The sequence below is a fragment of the Lactuca virosa genome, chromosome 1, assembly GCF_052849685.1.
Source record: "Lactuca virosa cultivar CGN04683 chromosome 1, Lactuca_virosa_CGN04683_v6, whole genome shotgun sequence".
Taxonomy (NCBI): Eukaryota; Viridiplantae; Streptophyta; class Magnoliopsida; order Asterales; family Asteraceae; genus Lactuca; species Lactuca virosa.
In genome coordinates this window covers 91,704,587-91,722,001 of record NC_136426.1, presented here as the reverse complement: position 1 = coordinate 91,722,001, position 17,415 = coordinate 91,704,587, and positions in this window count along the sequence as shown.

The following is a 17,415-nucleotide window of genomic DNA, read 5'->3' as shown; positions in this document are numbered from 1 at the left end:
GGAAGCTCTCTTGGGAGGGAGAGAAGATGAGGTCTTATCCTTCATCACTACCAGTTGGCCACTAGACATGGTCATGTCAAGATCGGCGAGGATAAAGTGGGCACCTAAACGTGTAACCTTGGATCCTAAACATAACCAAAAAGCCCTATGATTTCAGGATCCTTCACATTATAAAAAGAGAGAAAGATGAACTAAGGATCCTTACCTGTCGTCATGGGAGCAGTAGCAGAAGAACTTTCTTGGAGACTGGGCGATTCGAATCGAAAAGATCTATCAGCCGCAGACAAAACGAGAAAACTTGTTATCTTATGTTTCGTATCTTCGGTGGTGGGAGCTAGATCCTCAAACTTGAACGTTGCATCACAAAAAATAAAATAAGAAAGTAAATCCCAGGATCCCTAAAGAATAACAAAAAAACCCTACCCTTTTTAACTCATCTCTCTGGCAACGAAATTCCATTAGGAATGGAATCGCGTCTCATAAAGAAAAACGTTTCCTTCCAAACGTCGTCATTATGCTTGGATTTTAGAATAAGATGTGGTTTGTTTGGTTTGAACTTGAAAAAAAACGAGAGGAGCCAAACGTGGAGAAATCATAAATAGAATCCAACTCGGATAAACCAATGTCCAAATTCTTAGACTGATATAGGTGATCGACCCAATAAAAGATCTTTCAAACCGTTGGCATAACCTGGATGTAGGAGATTTGGGTAACCTCAAAGAATTCATAGATGATACCATCGAAAGGATAAGTTAAACCCACAGAAAAAGGGTATTCCGGGAAGCAAACCCACGTGAGTGAGAAAAATCTGGCTGGACCAAAGCATCGAAGGGTTTGAAAACAACACCATCAGGAAAATAACCTTTAGTCTTCAAAGATTGAATATCCTCAGTATCGAAAGAGTGTGACTCATCATGAGCCAAGATATTTTGATCAATGAAATCATTATCGGAAGGAGGGAGTATGCTAGCACGAGAACGAGTGATTTTCTTGCCCATGATCAGAAAAGGGGAAAACGAAAGGAAAAAGGGGAAAAAGAAATTACCTTTGAAAGTAACTGGAGATGATCGAGAGAAAAGTTGGGGAAGGTAAAGAAAATATTGAACTAATTACCCCATTTTATCCCAGTGACATAGGAGAGAGAAGACGATTTGACTGCGTAATGATGCTCATGGAACGGATAAATTCTATTCGTTAGGGTTTGAAATTTAAATTCCTTATCCTTATTTACTTAAAATTATACCTTTAATATTTAAAATTAACCTAAATATCATGCAGGTATAATTTAGGGGCAATTATTAGGAGCATTATCCTAGAACTATATTTAGGATCCTTGATGTTAACGAAGCCTAAGGATCCTTAAACATACCTCAGGATCTTGATCATTATCGTTATAATTTCCTAACACTTTTAACGGATATATTTCTATTTCTTTTTCTCACCTGTGTTGAAATGGTCAATATAAGACTCATTCTCAAAGAAAAATCGCTTCAACCAGGCTTACGAACCGGGAATACCAAGTCAAAAAACATGCATATACTCATTCCAAATGATCCCAGAAATATTGGACTTATTATTATTTAGTCAAGACTATAAATACACCTATAATACATACACTATAGACACGATTAGCTTACTACTACATTTGTATTCCAAATTATCATAACCATTTCTGTAATCTCACATTCAAATCAATAAAAACTTCAAGGAAGGTGATCATTATCACTTCCCAAGGTTTTATGTCAAAGATCCTATAAAGGATCAAGGGCTTTCCTTATAACACACTTGTCTCACTTTGATCATTATTTGATACTTGCATTACCTTAAACACCATGGGCTCTCATACAATTTGGTTGAATAATGCTTGCTTAATTTTTGACCAAAACACTAATAAATTTACACCAAGTGTTCTCATGCTATCATACTCAGTCCACATACAACCCAAGGGAAACACATGACCAACCCTAGATCTGTTGCATTCCTTCTTCCTAACAACCTTATCCAACGAGTAAGGTACTGGAAGATCTAACCGAATTGACGAACCTCAACTGCTAACAGAAGCATCCTCGTGAATGGCCAAAACAAAGACCACACACCTTGATTAAAACTGAACAGATCCTACCAATACGTAACTAGCTCGATAAAAGCTTCCAACTTTATCCAGAAATTCTATTAAAGCCCTGGTCAGATCAATCCAAATACTATCCTTACTAGCACGTCATGCCAAAATTGGATTCTACACACATCTAAAGCCACACCTGGAAAACTAAACAATGATGCCCCAACATTTGAACTTTCAATAATTAAGGACATCTATCCAACTCGAGCCTGCTATGAACAATAATTCCACAACCAAAAGTTGAGGGTACCCATACCCAACCAAAATATACAACATATAGAACTTGACGATAGGTTGACACATCCATTGAACTCCAACTGATACAGCTCGAAACTTCCAAAGAACCTCTGCTATTAACGATAAACGAATAGACTAACGATCGAGAGTGCATTAACAACTAATCCATTGATCCAACATGCTACAAGACAATGCCCATGAGCAACTAAACATACCAAACTCTGAATCTGATTGACCGATCAACAACTGCCCATCATAGACTATAGATATAAATCTATACAACAAGCTGCCAAATCCCTCAACAATTGATACTCGACTTGAGTGTCCCAAACACCCCTTGACCTATTCCTCGACCTTCCCAAAAGCAACCATTGGCTACAATGAGCTCCTTGTCCAGCAGCTTCCTTCAGCGAAGATGAATCTTGCATTCCTAGACACATACATTTGATGACAACTTGTTTTTCACCCCCGTCTCGACCAAATCCAGAACCAAAGTTCGCATACCCGAACCGCAAATCCTTATGACCCATTCTTCTGAAACCATAACTCAAACAGATCGATGATCCTCTAAGAAGAATATCTATCTCTCCCCCACTTAGGTGTAACATCCTAAAAATCACGATAAATTTTTTCATTTTTCAATTAAGGTAGAATCATTGTTTCCAATCAAAACCCAAGTTAAAAATCAAGTATCAAATGCACATTATCCCAAAATCAGTGTATCATAAAATCTCCCAAGCATATCACCGAAGGATGTGTACGATCACGCCTTCGCCTTTCCCCGATCATTAGAAGTACCTGAAACATAACACTTAAACCATAAGCCAAAGCTTAGTGAGTTCCCCAAAATACCACCACACAAACATATAACAACATGCATATTGGGTCCACAACCATCAGGATGGACTACCCATGAGCCCACAGCATGAGTCTGGCTTGCCTTTCTGGCCCACATCTCATGTCTGGATTGTTCTCGAGTTTGTTGGCTTCCGTACAGAGCTGTATTTCAACCAACCACACTATGTCGACATATGCAATAGATAAAACATATAACAGCAAACAAATAATCATGTAGATCTTAACAGATCACTACAGCATAGCAACATCCTAAACCAGGATATACAATCTATTGGGTCAGCATTGTTGCTTTCGACCCATAAGTACAGTAAGGAAACTTACCTTATAGTCTGAAAAAAGATAGTTGGATTAAACATTGCTCCGAATACTGCATCTACTGGTCACCTACACAAATACCAAGGCCTTAAACTCAAACTACTACTCAAAATACCTAAAATTCCCCTAGACCACATTTGGTCAAAATCCTATTCAACTGTCAAAGTCAGAAGTCAAAAAGTTAAGGGAAGTTAAAGCAGACTGAGTACGCCTCGTGTACTGTCACTACGTTGGGCGTAGTCACGTCTCTTCCAACCCACAGGACTTTAGCCCAGTACGCATAGCGTACCTCTTGGTACGCCTAACGTACTCCGACTGGATCCATTTCTTCTCATTAAGTGCTTATTCCTTAAAGACTCTTCATCGAAACTCAGATCTAGATCTAAAACATCGTTATAAGTTATAAAGTTTCCACCTTTATGACTTTTCGTGGCTAGAAAAGGTCCAAAAACTAAAACCCTAACTTAATATTCCATTAAAACATCCTAATTCTTGCATGGAAGGGATGGAAGGACCAATATCACATTTTTATGGATCTTAGCACCTAAAAACGTCTGAAAGGACAGTTCTTATGGTTTAGAGTAAGCCATACTCATGAACACCAAGATTATGGGACTAAAAAGCATAAAAACCTAAGAACTAACAAGATCCAAAGAAAACATGCATCAAGTTCCAAGATTTATACCTTCAAATGATGCTAGATGATGAGATGCTTCTGGATCTAGGTTTTCTTAAGCTTCCAAGGTGATTCCACTTCCTTCTTCTTCCTTAAAGAACACCAAAAATAAACTTTCAAGCTCAAAAAGGCTCACATAAAGGATTAGGGTTTGCAAGGGAAGATTTGGGAGATGGAGGCTGATAATGGAAAAGGTCTTGAGGAGATATTGATGTTTAAATAGGGCTCAAACCCTAAAAATTAGGGTTTGACTCCCAGCAACGTATGCACGGCGTATGCTTGATTACGCCCAGTGTACTAACGTAAACACGCATTCCTCATTAAGTGAGCTACGAGACCAATTTTGAAACAAATTTCATACTAAAGTGCGGGGGATGTAGAAATGAAAAATACATGGCGTCAGGGTGTTATAATTCTCCCCCACTTGAATCAAACTTTGTCCTCGAAGTCCGATGCTGCGAATAACTTAGGGTAGTGTTCTCGCATCTCTGCCTCGGGTTCCCAAGTCCATTCGGAACCCTTCCTATGTTTTCACTGAACTTTGACCAATGGAACCACTTTGTAGCGCAAGGCCTTTGTCTTCCTATCCAAAATTTCCACCGGCCTCTCAACATATTTCAGACGATCATCAACCTGAATATCGTCCAAAGGAACAACTACCGAGTCATCAGCTATACACTTCTGTAGTTAGGAAACATGAAAGTTGTTGTGGATATATCTAAGCTCCTCATGCAGATCCAGCCGAATGGCCACCCTACCAACCCTGGCAATCACTCGAAACGGACCGATGAACCGGGACCCTAAATTGCCCCTCTTCTTGAAGCGTATTACACCCTTCCATGGAAATGTTGGATTAATGTCTAAGTCCATAACTATATTTGGTATGTACTTGACCCGACCCGGCATGGTCCATTTGGGTTGCACTTCACCGGCACAATTTATATGGATAGTCTTTTGAGAATAGTATATTTATGATTTATATTAATATATTATAAGTTCTAATATATTAATATGGAATCATATTATTTAATTAGTATTGATCAAGAATTAATTTAGAATTAATTAAGTGATCAAAAAGAACTAATTAAATATGGACTCTTATATATATGGAATGGGCCAAGTTCATTTAGGTTGGGCTAAGCTTTCATGGATGGTCCATAGAGCTTTTAACCCATAGATTCTATGTAAATGAAAGGTCATGAGTATTAGGGTTTACATGGATGTAACCCTAATCCTGCATAATATATAAAGGGGTCCTTGGCTCACAAAATTGGCACAAGTGTGTGAAAATAAGAGTGGGCCGATTTTAGTGTGCATACATATTCTCTCAAGTTCTTCCAAGGTGTTTTGGTGATTTGTGATTCCATTTGAGGCTTCCACACTATTGGGGCTAAGCTCTTAAAGCTTGAAGACATCAAGCTACATCAAAAGGTATGTCATCTAACTAGAACTTTGTAGTATAGGTGCTTCATAATATGCTAGTTCGGATGAAACCTTGCACTAGTTAATATTTGCATGTATAATAGAGAAAACATAGATCCAAGGTTTATAGGGTTGCATGTACACCATAGGAGTGTTAGAATGCTCAAAACCCAACAGTGGTATCAGAGCAAGGTTGTTTTTTGTTATATTGATGCAAATGTTTTATTTTCAAGTTGAAAAAAAAAAGAAAAAAAAACATGACGTTTGTCAAATTTTAAGATAATTACTTGTTTTGTGAAAAACGAATTATTTGTAAAATTTGAATCATTTGTTATATGAGTTGAATTAGGTCAAATTTAGTAAAAGATAAAATGATATGATTATTTTATTAGTTTTAAAAGTTTGATCAAAATGTTTTAAGGAGTTACATATTTTGTCATAAAATTTTGGAGCTCAAAAGTTATTTTAAAGTTGTGATCTTAAGGGTTTTTGAAACTTCCATAAGTTATGGATATGAAAGTTTTTTTTTAAAAAAAAAAATTTGATTCAAAGTTTTTATGGAGTTACAAAATTTGGTGTTAATGTTTTAAAGAATTCCATAACTTGTTCTTAAGTTATGGAACATGGAAAGTTTCATCATAAAACACCATTAATTCCATAAGTTATCGAATCCAAAGGTTTTCAAGAATTACAAAACTTGCCCTCAAGTTTTGGAATTTGAGAAAAGTTTTTTATGAAAAAAAGAATTGAATTCTAAAACTCTTGGGTTCATAACTTAAACAATTAATTAAATGGTTTTAATTTTGAGTTTAATAATTGGAATTATGATGTTTTGTTGAATAGTTCAAATTAACTCTTATGGACTTTATTAATAGTTAATTAAAGCGTTTAATTAAAAGAGTATTATTAATCCATAAATATATGGTTTGAGTTTAATTAAATTAAAAGTCTAGTTTAATTAATAGATTAAACCACCAAGTATTTTAAATGTCTAAAATACACCCTTATACTATTAAAATATTAAAAGTTTAATATATTATATGTATAAGAGCAAGTCGTCTTACCATTAGTAGGCCTCATTCACGAAGTCGGTCTATAAGGGGGGTATAAGGTTACTGCTTATAAAATGGCAGTTTAATGGGTGTCCACTCTCACTCACCGCTTCCTTGACCGGTGGAGGGTCGTTAGCCGAACAAGTAGGACAAGGACTATAATTCTCCCTTCATTAAAAGTATTAATGATAAATACTAAGTAACTAAACCTTTTATTAATTCCCAATCTTAGTTACTTAGGAAAATGTGAATAAGGTGCTAATCCATGAAATTACACTTTGCACTTTGTTTAAACCGTTAGTGGAGCGTGTGTGGTTAACCGGCATACTAACCTGGATTTAACAAAGTAGGCAAAGGGTAACTTAATATTTATCATAGTATCGGTGGAGCTCGTGTGGTTAACCGGCACATCGATTGAGGGGTAAATATTAAGGGTACCAAGTATATTTGCATGGTTACTTCACACCTTGTTTTGTGATCCTCGGCATCCTAGTCACAAAACCTGAAGGGCACACTCGAGATTGAAACATGCCATTGAAAAGTTCAATGAATCTCAAAAGATCTAGGAGTTTCAAATCCAAGTAAAAAACCTAATTAAATTATTTCGTTTTTCATGGTGGAAATTGGTAAATGGTCATTTACCTACCTTCAACTATTTTATAACTCAGATTACGACATCCCTCTTCCAGTTATAAATAGGTTGTTGGATCCTAGCCTTAATATTTCATATTGGGTGTTATATTAAGGACTTTAAATCAACTATCTTGAATATCTCCCAAAAGATGTCGAGTTCAGACATCTATGATCTTCCCAAATCTCTTGGAACTTTACTTCCTCCACCTCCTCCAATTATTCTCCCTAACCTACAAGTTCAAGGTCACTCAAGCCCTAATGGCAAGCAAGGTCTATGTGTGATCACATCTTAGAGATGAAGTCACATATTGACAAGCCGGGAGAGTTGGGTTTCAAAGTCTTGAGAAAGTTGAATGTTCAATCACTTTCTAAGTCACATAGTGAGTTCCTTTGGGACTACTATGATACAGACTATGACATGAACCTTAATGATCATATCTATTTGCTTGGTGCTGCTGAATCAGCAATGATTTGGAACGATAGTGAAGCAAATTTGATTAGAAGATCAACTTCCCAAAAACTTTATGGACAGTGACAATGGTGACACTAGAAATCCAGAAAAAGCATTCTCTTCCCAATGGAAAGGGATTGGCCATAGTCAACCCGGTTGACCAAATGGTAAAGAGAAAGGCTAAGTCTGAGATAGTCCCATTACCAAAGGGTCCATATGTTTATTTTGCCAAAGGAAGGGGCGTTGATTGCAAAGCTGCCAAATTTACCTAAGGATGTTAAAGTCAATAAGTTTGACTCTACATCAGGTAGAGCCCATTATCTAACTCTGTTAAGTTCTATTCTGAGATCCTCATTACATGATGTGACTGGGTCACATGTTGATGTTTAAAGAATCAAAGAATAGAGAGAAATCTTAAAGGAAGTATATGCTGATTCTGATCGCGAAGGTGGATTTCGATCGCATCAGAATTTTGAGCAGTTGCTTAAGAAGTTATGATATATTGCTAAGGAATAGATAACAACAATTTTCCGTGTGGATTGTAAGGATAAGTTTTTCCGCAAAGTTTTAAAATAAAAGAAAATTGTTTAATTTTATTTATTTGAAGTATCCTTACAATGGCATTTGTGGAAAATTGTTGCTTATATGATTCCACTGACAGCAATATTGGAAAATGGATTTGATTCTTTCATTTGTGGTAGTGTCTAAATTTACCAAATCAGGAAAGTTCCTCATCACCCAAGTTTCAATTGGACCGAAACTTGGAATCATGTAAGTTGAATAATATGATGAATGAGAACTTTCAAGCATTGGAAAATCAAGACTAATTACTTATTCACATGGATGTGTGAGTCAAGTGAAGGACTAAAGGGATCGAGTACACATTCTTGTGCACTGGTCATGTCCACCACAAAGCTCATTAAGACTATTTGATTTACTAAAGTTTAGTAAATATGGTTATACTTACAAGTTTAAGTATAATTCTGAAACATTGGAAAAGTCTCAATGTATGGCAGAACGAATGGGAAGAATCAAATTAGGCAGAAAGATAAAAGTTTCTCAAATCTGAAAAGATGGGAGAGTACTTTAGTATCATGTTTGTGATCATCTTAATGATTTAGAAATCATATCACAATTAGTCCTCTAAAGGTCATCTTAGTGCATTCTTATGACTAAGAAGAGGAGTCATGAATTGTTGAAATGGTTAGATCAGGAAGATGAGTCATACTTCGTTCCAAAACAATTCTTAGAGTCATACTCCAAGATTGTAACTTGAGTGACATATCTTAAAGAAAGGTTTAAAACACTTGTCAAATGTAAGAGTAAAAGTGTCCTACTCTTGTACATTTGAAATTGGTAAGTTGTGATGTTTTGGATAAAACAAAGACCAACTAAGGCCAATTGTGTGAAGTGTTTGTCTTGATAAAGAATCCTCACTATCTCTTGAATATTTGGCAAGATAGTCTTATATGTCAAAAGGATAGTGGGAGTCTTAAAGATCCTAAAAAGAATTTCAAGAACTAATCAAGAATAAAACCTGAGGTTCTTCACTAGCACACGACTTGAGGTTTATAACCTATCGTGTTGACATATTCTATGCCCATTCCAGTTAAAGTGGCTTTGCATAGGAGTTCTGAAAGTTCTCAATTGTTTGCATAACAACTTGGAAGCAATGGCAGGCCCTGTACTGCCAGGTGGCAAGAAGTTAAGATTGCAAAAGTTCAGTCCATATGAGTTTGGATTTGTCATTATCCTTGTCTTATGACTATGGTTTTGACGATTCACATAGATAAGAACACATACACCATAAAATCTAAGGGTCATAAGGTTTCTCTCCGATTCATGAAAATGATGGTGAGGAAACACTTCCACCAAGTAGATTTGAAGCAGATGGCAAAAGGTCTAAACAATTGAGACTATGATTACGGCATCCTTTTTCATAGTTCTGAAATTGTTTAGACACACATGCATGCTATCTAAGGAAAGGTGTATGATTTTGATAAAGTTTTATCAAAGCATCTCGTATCAGAAATCTGAACTTTGGTAAGAAAGTCAATAAAGTATTGATTTCTAGAAGTCCAGCTGATTTCTGAGTACATGTCAAAGCTAGTGGGAGCATAAGTGTTATGCTAATAATCATCATGTTAGTGGGAGCATGATAATTATTGTTAGTGTTGCAAGTTAGCAATGTTAATTATAGAAAACAAAAGTTTCAATTCGTGAGGCTGCAGGGATTGAAAAAGTTGTTTTGCTATAATTAAGGGAGAGGATATACTTCATTTCAGTTCTAAAGGCTTAGATTGAGACCTTAATCATCTTTAGTCAAGAATATATATATGAATTTCATGTTGGATTGGTTCAACTTAAGGAAATTCTATATATTGCGTTCTCAAAATTCGATTATGATTACGGCATCCCTCTTCATAGTCAAATTTTGAAAACATGGCAAATAAAAATATTGTAGCAAAAGACTGGTCTAGAATCATGTCTTTATGTGAGACATCATGAATCGTGTACCATTTGCTTTGGGTACAGGATCGATTGCATGTGCTATAATATTTGTCATTTCTAAATTTTTCCAAATGCCCAGAGGCATTAAGAAGGGAAAAGGTCTAGAATTGGATATGACTAAAATGATTAAGCAATTGTCGAGGACAATCTGAGGTTTACCAAAGATTGGTTGCTCAGGGACAGTTGGAAGTATAGTGCTAATTTTGGAAGGACCATATTGACATATTCTGAAAAGAGGCATCTCTTATTCAGAAGTGATAGTCAAAATGAGAATATGGAGTTGTCTCCATAGGTGGAAGTTATCTGTGTAAGATTAGAAAACTTAATGCAAGAAGCATGTCCAAAGCAATGTACTTTGAATATGAGACTTAGTTTCCATGGAGTTGATCTCCATTGGAATACCTTATAATGACTGTTGACAAGTCTTTGTGACTTTGTACATATTCATTACAGGAGGGTCAGTGCATATCAGTTTAAAATCTAAACAGATTTCGATAAATGATAGGAATTTGAAATTCTCACATTTTTCGATAAGGATTTGGGAGTGTGAAATTAGAATCATTGAAATTATGTTCAATTGGTTTATTTCATAAAGTAAGGATCATAGACAAACATAGAGTGCATACTTGGTGTATGGCAAAGCTATTGTTTAAGAAAAACATAGTGTACATGCTTGGAGCATAGGACAACTAGTGTTTTTAATTCAAGTATAAAGTTGATAAAACCGAAACAATGAATAATGAGTAACCAGTATGGTGATAAATAAAAGTGTTTATTTATATTCATAGGGTTTGATACCATATTTGATTCATTTATTCTTGTGTTTCACTTTGCATGTTTTGACTTCCAGAATAACTAAGTCGCTCTTCCTGAATGATTAAGTTATTCAAACCATCCACAGTCGGTCATATGTTGGAAGTAGATATGAATCAAGACTGTCATGGGTTGGTTTGTAGAGGTCCAAGTTGGTGGACAAAGTGGTGCTACAACACTCATGAGTGCTCATAAGTTCTGAGTATTGGATTCAACCCACGCTCATTTGAATCACTTCATGGATTTTATCATGAGTGATCATGAGACGATAATATCTTATATTCTTCAAACCTAGAGATATGAGTTGTTACTATGAGTTGGTTATACATTGATTGCACGAAAACGCATTGGTAACTCGATGTTATAAAACGTGCCTTTGTGTATGATTCAACAAGTAGTAGAACAAGCCATATGAGTCGAAGTTTATCCATTCCTTTTACCTTCGGGATAAAAGCGATATCTGTGGGCCCCTCAATGATTTAGCGATGACACATGTGAGTGCTTGGCCAAGCCAGGACTAATTTGATTTGTTCAATCAGTCAGTCATCATAAATCGAAAATCGGGAAACAACAAATGGACAGAGAGAATGATTATAATACATGTCTCAGTCCATATGATATCTAGAATGGAGGAATATATGATCCCTTATCTAATGGACAAGTCATTGACAAGGTCAGAGTTCGACAGCGGCTTTAAGAGCTACGATTGCCAGTTAGGTTTTGAAGTCATACTCAATAATAGTTTTAGACTTATCCAAGTGGGAGACTGTTGGATTAATGTCTAAGTCCATAACTATATTTGGTATGTACTTGACCCGACCCGGTATGGTCCATTTGGGTTGCACTTCACCGGCACAATTTATATGGATAGTCTTTTGAGAATAGTATATTTATGATTTATATTAATATATTATAAGTTCTAATATATTAATATGGAATCATATTATTTAATTAGGATTGATCAAGAATTAATTTAGAATTAATTAAGTGATCAAAAAGAACTAATTAAATATGGACTCTTATATATATGGAATGGGCCAAGTTCATTTAGGTTGGGCTAAGCTTTCATGGATGGTCCATGGAGCTTTTAACTCATGGATCCTATGTAAATGAAAGGTCATGGGTATCAGGGTTTACATGGATGTAACCCTAATCCTCCATAATATATAAAGGGGTCCTTGGCTCACAAAATTGGCACAAGTGTGTGAAAATAAGAGTGGGCCGATTTTAGTGTGCATATATATTCTCTCAAGTTCTTCCAAGGTGTTTTGGTGATTTGTGATTCCATTTGAGGCTTCCACACTATTGGGGCTAAGCTCTTAAAGCTTGAAGACATCAAGCTACATCAAAAGGTATGTCATCTAACTAGAACTTTGTAGTATAGGTGCTTCATAATATGCTAGTTAGGATGAAACCTTGGAATAGTTAATATTTGCATGTATAATAGAGAAAACATAGATCCAAGGTTTATAGGGTTGCATGTATACCATAGGAGTGTTAGAATGCTCAAAACCCAACAGGAAATACCTTCAGTAAAACGATATCACCGACCTAGAACTCCAACTCGGATCGATGTGTTTCGGCATTACCCTTCTGCCGACTCTTAGTTGTCTGCAACGTCTGTATGATCTGTTGAATAAGCTCTGTCGTCTGAGGGACTACCTCGTTCTTTCCCATAACCCTGTGACCAACCTCTCCCTAACAGACTTGGTAACGATACTTCCTCCCATAAAAAAGCTCAAACGGCGGTGCACCGATACTAGAGTGATAGTTTTTTTGTAAGAAAACTCAGCAAGAGGAAGGTAGGAGTCCTAACTCCCACCGAAATCTATAACATAGGCTCCAACATATCCTCGAGTATCTGGATGGTCCTCTCGCTCTAGCCGCCAGTCTGCGGATGATAAGCAGTACTAAAGTGCAACAGTTCCTCGTGGAACCTCTGCTGAAATCGAGAAGTGAATTGAACATCTCAATCAGATACAATGGAAACTTGAACACCATGCCGAGCGAAAATCACGTACACATGTACATCGGCCAATTTCTTGGCCAAGGAGCTCTCCCGAATGCTAGAAAGTGGGTACTCTTGGTCAGTCTGTCCACTATAACCTATATCACATCAAACCCATTAGCCGTCCGAGGTAACTTGGTGATGAAATCCATGGTGATATGTTCCCATTTCCACATGGGAACCTCCAAAGGCTGAAGCTTTCCACGCGGCCTCTCGTGCTCGGCCTTGACCATCTGACAAGTTAAGCACCTCTCAACATACCAGACTATCTCCCTCTTCATGCACGGCCACCAGTAACTAAGTCTCAAATCCAGATACATCTTGGTGGCTCCAAGGTGTATCGAAAATCTACACTTATGTGCCTCCTCCAACACAGTCTGTCTGATCCCGCCAAAATCTGGTACCCAAACCCGACCGCACTGGGTCAACAATCCATGGTTGTCGGTATAGAACCTGTCAATCTTTCCCCCGATTCTCTCTTGTTTCCAATTTTCCTGCTTGACTCCCTCAGCCTGAGCCTCTGTGATCAGATCCAAAAGCGGTTAATAGATAGATATCCACATAAATACGCTCCCAACAGAAGAACTAGTCGACTTGCGACTCAAAGCATCAGCGACCACATTCACTTTCCCCTGGTGATAAAGAATCTCGTAGTCATAATCCTTGACCGTATCAAGCCATCTACGTTGTCTCATATTCAGATTCGGCTGATCCATGGGATATCTCAAACTCTTGTGATCCATGTAAATGGTACACCGGACCCCATATAGATAGGTCTGCCAAATTTTGAGGGCAAACACCACCGCCCCCAACTCTAGATCATGCGTCGGATACCGAACTTCATGCTTAAGCTTCAGCTGCCTAGAAGCATAAGCAATAACTCTCCCTCACTGCATAAGTACCGCCCCTAAACCAGTTATAAAAGCATCACAATAAACCACAAAATCCTCCATACCCTCCGGGAGGGTCAACACCGGGGCCACACATAATTTCTACCTCAGCGTCTCAAATACAGCCTGCTGCTCGGGCCCCCGGCGAAAATCCACGTCGTTCCTCATCAAACGAGTGAGAGGTACAACAACCTCAGAGAAATCTTGAATGAACCTCCGATAATACCCTGCTAAACCCAAGAAATCCTGATCTCTGAAGGAGACTTCGGGATCTCCCACTGCATGACTGCCTCAATCTTGTCCTGGTCGACCAAAATCTCGTTCTGGTTAATGAGGTGTCCTTAGAACTGGACCTCCCATAACCAAAACTCACACTTTTAGAACATGACATAAGGCCTCTCCCGCCTCAAAACTTCCAGAAGCTCTTGAAGGTGCTCCTCATGCTACTCCCTGGTCTTGGAATAGACCAGGATATCATCGATAAAAACAATGACTGATCGATCAAGCATCGGCCTATATACCCAATTCATCAAATCCATAAACGCCACCGGTGCATTGGTGAGCATAAACGGCATCACCATGAACTCGTAATGACCATAACGAGTTCGGAACGCTTTCTTCTCCACGTTCTCCTTGTAGTGGTGTTAATCATGATGACGGATGCGGAATATGAAATGATTTAGTGAATCATACAAGAATCATGAATACGAAGAACACAAGAGTAAATAAATTCGGGTTTTGCTCTCATTAGATCAAGTGAGTATTACAAAGTGGGTCTTGCAATAATTCTCTTACTAGACTAATCTCTCACAAGTTCTTCTTACATAAAATGAGTGTCACTCACTTCCTTATAAAGGAAGACAACTCATTATACACATACAAAAGAGTAAGCACACATGACATCCAAGAGTGACTTTCCACCCTACCATTCTCCCCCTCAAAGTTAGGATTGGATGTCCCGACTTCAATATCCAACGACCTCGCGCGATCAAGACCAACTCCCCCTCGAAGTAATATCGGTCTTCAAATCAACAAATGAATACCCGAGTAGCTTCGAATACCATTTCTTCATTCTCCCCCTTTTTATAATCAACAAGTGATTATAAAACTCACTAAGGTTGAGAAGTGCCCGAGGAATATACTTAACAAATCTCCCCCTCGATGTGTGCCAAAAATGAAACCGTGAAAAACTTGTATGAAAAACTATCACGAAAAAAGTCATGAAAAATTTCAAATTTTTGTGAAAATTTTCAACTTTTGGGTGACAGTTGCAAGAATTTCGAAAATCCGGGTAAAAACTGCCAATATCAGAATTCTACAAGGACCCCTTGCGCCAAAACAACGTAAGATACAAAACTTTACCCTAATTGCGAAATTGGGCGTCAAGTGGCAATTGACATTAACTGCAGGGCCTGTTTCGGAAATATTCCCATTTCTCAGAATTTTCAGCCCAATTTTGAAACTGGGTAAATTCTGCCAATACTTCGAAACTTCAGGTATTCAAAATTAAAATCTTGCATTCTTCACAAATTAGTCCCCATTTCGAATGGGGGTATTTTTGCCACTTCTTAGAAAGTTCACGGATTCAAATCGACTTAACTTGTTTCTTCTTCATTGCATTTCGAAGGAAGTATCGATAGGGACCTTCGAATATACCAAGCCGATACCCATTTCGAATCCAGTCGATCCTCCCATTTCGAACCGTTGAATCAACCCTTCGAAATTGACAAAACTAATCGATCCAAAACACTGGCCTTCGATCTCGATGCCAATCCTTCTTGCCCCAGTCGACTATCATCGACCATCGACCAAAATCGACATCGATGCAAAAGAACACGAGACATTCGAACCTTGTCCCTCGACATCAAAGCAATCGACTCAAAATCGAAACTCCAAAATCAATCACTCGTAACATCACTCGAGCAACCAAAATCAATACTCGAGCACCAGACTTCATCAACGAAAACTCAATTTTGACTTTATAAGAAGCTTTGACTTTTCAAATCATCGACACTGATTATCAAAATCAAAGTCATTCTTCTCGATCAATCCCAAACCTTCAAACCCAACATCGATCAACTCCAATACTCAATTCGAATTAACTAACAACATAGTCAAAATCCACTTTGACTCCAAGTAAATGATAACAGTTGAAATCGTATTCTCCATATAATCGAGATTTCAAACCTTGATTCGAACGACTCAACTCCAGGCGAGGTTTATTTCGATTCCAAGTACCTGATTCGATTCCAAAAATTCATTACAGTAACAGATGTTCATCAGTCGACTGATATTCATGTTCGATTCCACAGTTCTTGATTTCAAATCAATCGATCGACCATATGTTCACAAAATAAAAACCTTCTTCTATTGATTCCAATCCAATACCAGTGAAAATCAATTTCGATCCAAACACAGATTGTTGACTTTCGATTTCAAGATAGTCAACGTGAGTTCTTCAAACATTGACATCAAAATTTGGACTTTTCTTTCGAATCGACTCCAAGAGAAACTCAAAACATCAATTTCGACTCAAGACTCAACAATCAATACCAATCAAAACATTTTACTCCTACTGAAATTGATTTCCAAATCGATATCATACCAATCGAATATGTTGCAGTCCATGAGTTTGACACCATTCAAAATTCCCAATCAATGTGAAATCATTCGTCCAACTTCTACTGCTCAAGACGAACTACTCTTGACACAAAACATTTTTTGTTCGACTATCATACAAAAATGTCGAAATCGAGTATTCAGATGCAAAATAAAACTCCGACTCCTTCAATTTTGTATGAGATCAATATATCACTAGTTTTGATAAAGAAATAGATCCATGAACAGTATCTAAACGAATTAAAGTTGGGCTTAAGAATTATAAGAATTAATATTTGGGCTGTAATCGGATTAGGCTTGAAATATGGATCAGATAAACAGTATCAAAATGTAGTTTAAAATTAGGCTTCGAAACTAAACAATAAATTTCGTGATTTTGGGCTTGATCCAAACAAAAATAATTGGATCAATAATGGGGTTTGAAACGAAATAGATCGAACGAATCAAAACGATCAAAAAATGAAAAACGCAAAGCACGAATCATAATCATGAACGTTTTGGAATCCATTTGAGAATTTGAGATACCTTTTTGATGATCTAAGTTCCATTTGCAACGAATGAATCAAAATTTGAAAATATTGGTTCCTTCGTTTTCTTCAACGATCTAACACCATCTTCATAAGAACCATCAACACTTTTGGGTTTTGAATTCAAATTCATTGCAACACTTGATGATTGTTGCTTTGGAACTCAAATTTGCTTTATACATTTCAGCTTCACAACAACATTTGAAACCCATTTGTTTTTGCTTTTGATCTTCTTCTTCTTTTTCTTTCTCATCTTTTTGCATCTTGAAGATTTGAATTCAAGA